The sequence below is a fragment of the Bubalus kerabau genome, chromosome 3 (genome assembly GCF_029407905.1).
Source record: "Bubalus kerabau isolate K-KA32 ecotype Philippines breed swamp buffalo chromosome 3, PCC_UOA_SB_1v2, whole genome shotgun sequence".
Classification (NCBI taxonomy): domain Eukaryota; kingdom Metazoa; phylum Chordata; class Mammalia; order Artiodactyla; family Bovidae; genus Bubalus; species Bubalus kerabau.
In genome coordinates this window covers 187,467,239-187,473,173 of record NC_073626.1, presented here as the reverse complement: position 1 = coordinate 187,473,173, position 5,935 = coordinate 187,467,239, and the positions used below count along the sequence as shown (strand labels likewise).

The 5,935-nt window shown below is 52.9% G+C and overlaps 1 long non-coding RNA gene across 1 annotated transcript; it reads right to left on the bottom strand.

Moving 5' to 3' along the window:
- Positions 1–4,488: 4,488 nt before the first annotated feature.
- On the bottom strand, positions 4,489–5,046 carry LOC129647970 (uncharacterized). The gene is made up of 3 exons (XR_008712596.1): positions 5,004–5,046; positions 4,752–4,884; positions 4,489–4,553 (listed from the first exon to the last, which is right to left on the bottom strand). It is a non-coding gene; the product is annotated as an uncharacterized LOC129647970 (long non-coding RNA).
- Between the last annotated feature and the right edge of the window lie 889 nt (positions 5,047–5,935).

The window sequence follows — 5,935 nt, the reverse complement described above, 5'->3', positions numbered from 1 at the left end:
CCTCTTTTCCTTTCACCAGGATCTCAGCGAACTGGAATCGCTGTAGCCCTCCTTGGGAGGAGCAATCAGCGAGAGACATTTATTAGGTAACCCCTGAGGCTCTCTTGGGCTGACTCCCGGCCTGGACCCTGTGCCAGCAAACACGGAAAGGCCTGGACTCCCCACTCCCAACCCACCATGAGAGGAAAAGCTCATGCCAACCAGGCAGCCATGGGCAGCTCCCTGGCAGCGGCTGGAATAAGTTCCCATGAATCTCAAGAAATTAAGCCCCAGGGGACAGGCAGGGCCATGGAGGGACAATCAGGGCAAGTCTGCAGTCTTCGCTTCGTTATCAAGATCAGGCCTAGGGATTTCAGAAACTGCAGAAAGCAGTCATGTAACCCCCACCCCGTGCCTTCTCGGGACAACTGTTCTATTTGGACGCCTTTCCTTCCAGCTATTTCTAGGTGTGGTTTTCTGCACAGAGAGGAGAGGACAGGCAGCACCGCCCCCCGATGAGAGGAGAGGCGATGCCCCTATCACCCCTCCCATTCTTGGGTTCCGCACGAGTCCCCGAGAAGTGCGTGGCACCCCTGTTTGCAGGCCTTCCCTGTGGGCCTCAGGCTCCTCCTGCTCTCTGGCGTATTTTTACAAGGCTGCTGGAACAACCCACACCCGCAAGAGTGTGTGCAATCCTCTTCAGAAACTCAGGGACTCTCAGGAGGGGCGGGAGGGCTCTGAGACTGTCCAGAGGAGCGGGGCATTGCCACCCTGAGGGTCTGAATGCAACTCCCACCGTCAGACCAGGTCATCCATTCGTTGACTGAGTTGGTCCATCGGTCAGTCAGCAAACCTTCTGGGTATCCAGAGAAAGGGAACACAGAGTCCCTGCCCATTAGGAACGCGCGTTCCAGGGAAGGAGACAAACAACCAAGATGATTACAGCTGGGTGTGCGAGAGAGGACCGTGGTTGCAGACTCCCACAGTAGCCCCAGGGGCTCCCAGGGAACAGGGACTAGGCCTCCCTGCCCCCTGTTCAGACACCAGAGGGTGGGGACTGTGGGAGGCGTCAGAGCAACGACTCCCCAAGGACACTCTGGAATCACATCTTCCATCGGCCTGGGAATCCTGGAGAGAATTCTGAGTTCCCCAAGAGTGGAAGGGCTGCACCTCATTAGACCAATCACTTGCTGAGGATGAGAAAAGCATGCTGTAAACTGGAAAACCCTGGGTGAAGCTGAGAGCAGAGAGGGCTTTCTCTGAAACCCTGGCTGAGGCTGAGAGTGGCGAGGGCTCTCTCTAAAACCCTGGCTGAGGCTGAGAGTGGCGAGGGATCTCTCTAAAACCCTGGCTGAGGCTGAGAGCGGCAAGGGCTCTCTCTGAAACCCTGGGTGAAGCCTAGAGCAGAGAGGGCGCTCTCTGAAACCCTGGCTGAGTCTGAGAGTGGCGAGGGCTCTCTCTAGACTAGGATCCTCCTGGGAGCACGGGCTGTGCCTCCCCCATCAGACTGGAACTCCCTGAGTCCGGGGCTAGGCCTCTCCCATCCAATGGAGGTTCCTGTTTTAATTCTGAAGTCCCAGAAGTTTCTGCATCCGGGCTGGGCTTAGTGAACCCACTTGCCCCGCTTCCGTGGATGGTGCTGGACCATTCACCCTCAGCAGAAAGGCTTCACTGGCTCGTCCAAACACTTTCTGCTTCTTATAAAGGAAACGTGGCTGAACTCTGAGATGACATTTTTAAAACCGCTTATTCAGCCACAAATCATATACCACACAGTGCACGAAATACCTCTGACTGAAATTTATGCTAGCATGTAAATGACTTTATAACACGTACTTATCCTCTTGGACTTAGAAGGAAACTTGGTGTTGCAGTTCTCTAATGCAGGCGCTGCACATGGGATCGCCTGGAAAACTTTTAAAAATATTAATGCCCATACTGCATTTCAGAACAGTTAAGTCAGAATTCATGGCGCTGAGATCCAGGCATCCATGTGTTTGAAATTCCCCAGGGATTCTAATGTGTAGCCAGGTTTCAGCAGTGTTCTAGAAAAACCTCCTTCCCAATACAGGAATCACAGTTATTTATTCCACATAAAGCACCTATTCAGTGCCCCAAATCAGAACAGTCTCAATCTCTTCTACCATGGCTCTGTTAGTTCTCCAGCCTTTTTTGGGGAGATTCTTCTAGTGATGGGGAGCTCACGCCTCGCAAGGCAGATCTGTTCCCAAGAGCTGGTCCTTAGGGAATACGTCGGGAGGGAAGATGAGCTGGAAAGAGGAAACGAGGGCTCCTGGGGTCCTGCTGAGAGCCAGCAGTCGCGTGAGCTACTTCACGGCACCGTTTCACTGAAATCTCACAGCATGGCAGAGGGGAACCTGGGGCTCCGGGAAGTGAAGGGACTGACCCCACAACTCAGCCCGTGGCTGGGGAGGCCAGACCCACGCCACAGAGTGTCTCTTGTCTAAAGGAGACGGGGGCTGGTGGGCAGGGTGGGGTGGGGTGCGGCGGGGTGGGCATAGGCTAGGGTCTAAGTCCAGGTGTCTGGAAAGACCTTCCAGGTCTCCCATCAACTTCTTCTTTTAAAATATTTATTTGTTTATTTGGCCATGCTGGGTCTTAATTGCAGCCCTTGGGATCTTACTTCCCCTTCCAGGAACTGAACCCCATCCCCTGCATTGGAAGGCAGGCTCATAACTACTGGACCACCAGGGAAGTCCCTCCCATCACATTCCAGACATGTTCTCTGCCCCCGTTTTCCTTCCCTCTTATCCCTCAGGGCTGGGAGAGTATGACAAACTCATTTGTCCAAAGTATTGGGGACCCAGGTCACAACCTGCAGCAGGGTAAATTTACACAGAAAGGCACCCAAGCTGGGCGGGGCGATGCTCAGTCTAAAGGAACGACTCTCTAACGCGAGACAGTGAGATCCTGCTGGGTGGAGAGACACACTCAGGCATGGTGCCCCCGAATCGCAGCCCAGAGGCGACGGCCCGCCTTCCCTAACCCTGTAACGGGCACATCTGTGCAGCAAGAGCCACCGGGCCCTGCTCCCTGTGCCGCTGCCGAACGCCACGTGCCTTCCCCGCTGTATTTCCAGCCCTCACGGCAGCCCTGTGAACTCAGGAGCTTTGTGCTTGCTTTACAAATAGCGACAAGGCACAGGCAAGCCTGTCCCCAGAGCCTGCGTTCCTGTTCACTTACATCCACGTTGTTCAGTCTGCAGGCTGTTACCTACTCGTGGGGTGTGAAATCAGTGTCGTGGATCCTGAGCACAACTTTTTAATAAAATAAGGTGGAAGAGAGCTTAAAAAAACAAAAAAAAAACCAAAAAGCAGTTCACACAGTCGTGGAAGGCTGCTTTCAGAAAGCTTTGGTTTCAGGTGGGTGTGTGTGTGTGTTGTTGGAAAATGGCGATGAAAATACATTTCTCACAGTGAGTTTAATCAAAACGTTCAAAAGTCATTGCCTCACACTGTTGTCTCCTGGCTGCTGCTGGAAAGTGGCTTCCTTCCCTCCTGGGAGGACTGAGTGCATAGGGTACTCCTCCAGGACACTCAGAGCAAGAGAGGGGGTAAGAAGCCCTCCACCAGGAGCTCATCCCGTCCAGATGTTCCAGGCTGGTTTTCCAGAACCTCCACCTCCCAGCTGATCCCGGAGGCCAGCCCCAGGGGAAGGAGGCTACACGGCAGGCTGAGGGATGAGGGTCACACACCGGGAAGACTTCCACCAGAGAGTGCTGGAGTCCACAAGGAGCAGAGCGAGAGGCGTGACGATACAGCCTGCATCCAGGAAGTCGTTTTTAAAATTTCTTTCTTTTATTTTTTTTAACCCTTCCTTGAAGGTGAAAATCATGAATGAAGCCGTAAAAGGAAAGATGATGTGTCTGTGGCTCCTTTTTCAATGGCACTTGGACAGAGAGCGCAAACAGACCACGGGATCCATCGAACCAAAACCCGCTGTTGTTCTGCACGCTTACTGGTACTTTGTTGCTGCTGATTGTTAATTGCTGTCAGGTAACACTTGGGGAGATTAATGGACCTCTCAGTCGAAACAATAAAGGCTATTAAACTAACCTGGCAGAAAGCTGAGAGCAAGTTTTGCTGTGCTGCTCTTTCTGTCGCTGGGTGATCCTATATCTCAGCCCTCTGTCTCCTCAGTCCTACTCACAACTACTCGAGGGAGAATTCTGTGAGTACGTAGGAGGTCCTTTTTTAAATTATTTATTTGGGGGTTCTGCTGGGTTTTTGGCTGCATGGTCTTTTCTCCAGTTGCGGTGAGCGGGGGCTTCTCATGGCAATAGCGTCTCTTGCTGGGGAGCACGGGCTCCAGGGCTCGTGGGCTTCAGTAGCTGCGGTTTATGGGCTCAGTAGATATGGTCCCAGGCTCTAGATCACAGGCTCGATAGTTGTGGCTCAAGGGCTCGGTTGGTCCACGGCCTGCAGGACCCTCCCGGACCACGGACCGAACCCGTGTCTCCTGCACTGGCGGGCGGATTCCTTACCCGTGAGCCCCCTGGTGGGCCTGCAAAGCAGAGGCTGGTTTTCCATCTAGAGCAGCTCGACCGCTGTTTTCTGCAGGCAGACGAGGTGAATGATGGGGTCTCGGAAATCCCTGCGCTGGGCGATTCTTCAACCTCATGGTTTGGGCAGAGGGCTGTGGCAGGCTGTGAGCGTGTGGGAGGAGGTGCGGGCGGGAAAGGGCACTGATCGTGGGGGACAGGGCGGAGCCACGGTGGCAAGTGTCCTTGTGCGGCCCAGCTCACCTCTTACCTCCTGAAGCAACAGGCGTTCCCGGGAAGAACCCTGGGGTGGGATTTAGGAGGCCCAGCTCAGCCAACAAAAACCCGAAAGCAAATCACACCCCTGAGCCTCGCTTTCCTCATCTGTAAAGTGGAATAATGGCCTGGATCAGCAGAGTCCAGTAGAAATACAAGGGGAGTCGTAAGTGTTGTGGCAGCCACATAGAAAAGTAAAAATGAAAAAGTGAAATTAGTTTCAATAATGTTATTTAACCTAACATACCCAAAACATCTTCATCCTGTATTCAATATAAAAAGCATTCAGGAGGGAATTCGCCGGTGGTTCTGTGATGAAGACTCTGAGCTTCTACCGCAGGGGGCTCGGGTTCCATGCCTGGTCGGGAAACTAAGAGCCAGCATGCTGCAAGGTGAGGCCAGAAAAGGCACTAAGGAGATTTCACGTTCTCTGTGCTGAGCCTTTGGAAGCCACACCTTTGTGTACTTCACCCTCACAGCAGATCTCCACTTAGACCAGCTATATCCAGGGCTCAACAGCCCCATGGTTAGTGGCTACCACGGTGGACAGCTTAGATATAGATAAGCTCTAGGGTCTCCTCTAAACCTATGTGACTAGAGTAAAGGACCTGGCTAGGTTCCTTATACATTTGCCCGCTGTCGAGCCCCAGGGCCCTGGCTGGTCCCAGTTGCAGAAAACCATTCAAGTTACACATTTGTGGGGTTACTTCAAGGGGCAATAAAATGGGTCGTTGATTCTGGAATGACACAGACCTGGCTTACTCAGCTGTGTGCTCTGAGGCACCTCTTTGAGCCTCAGTTTTGCCATCTATAAAACGGAATAATAGTAATAGCCAACATTATATAGCACACCATGGGCCAGGCATTGTTGTTCTAAGACCATTATGTGTATTAACTTCTCATTCAAGAGTCTAGCAGGAGCATCCCCATTTTATAGGAGAAGAGCTGGGGTACAGGGAGGTTAAGTAACTTGCCCAAGGTCACACAGCGATGTGTAGAACTGCTAGGATTCAAACCTGGACCACCTGGCCCTATGCTGAACCCCACGTCCACACTCCTGGTCTCCCCAGGAAGTGGTGAAGATTAAGCAAAAGACTGCGCTGAAAGAGACGGGCACGGCCCCTGGAACACAGTAAGCGTGCACTAAACTGTTGCCGCTGCCCTCGCCTGGAGAAGAGC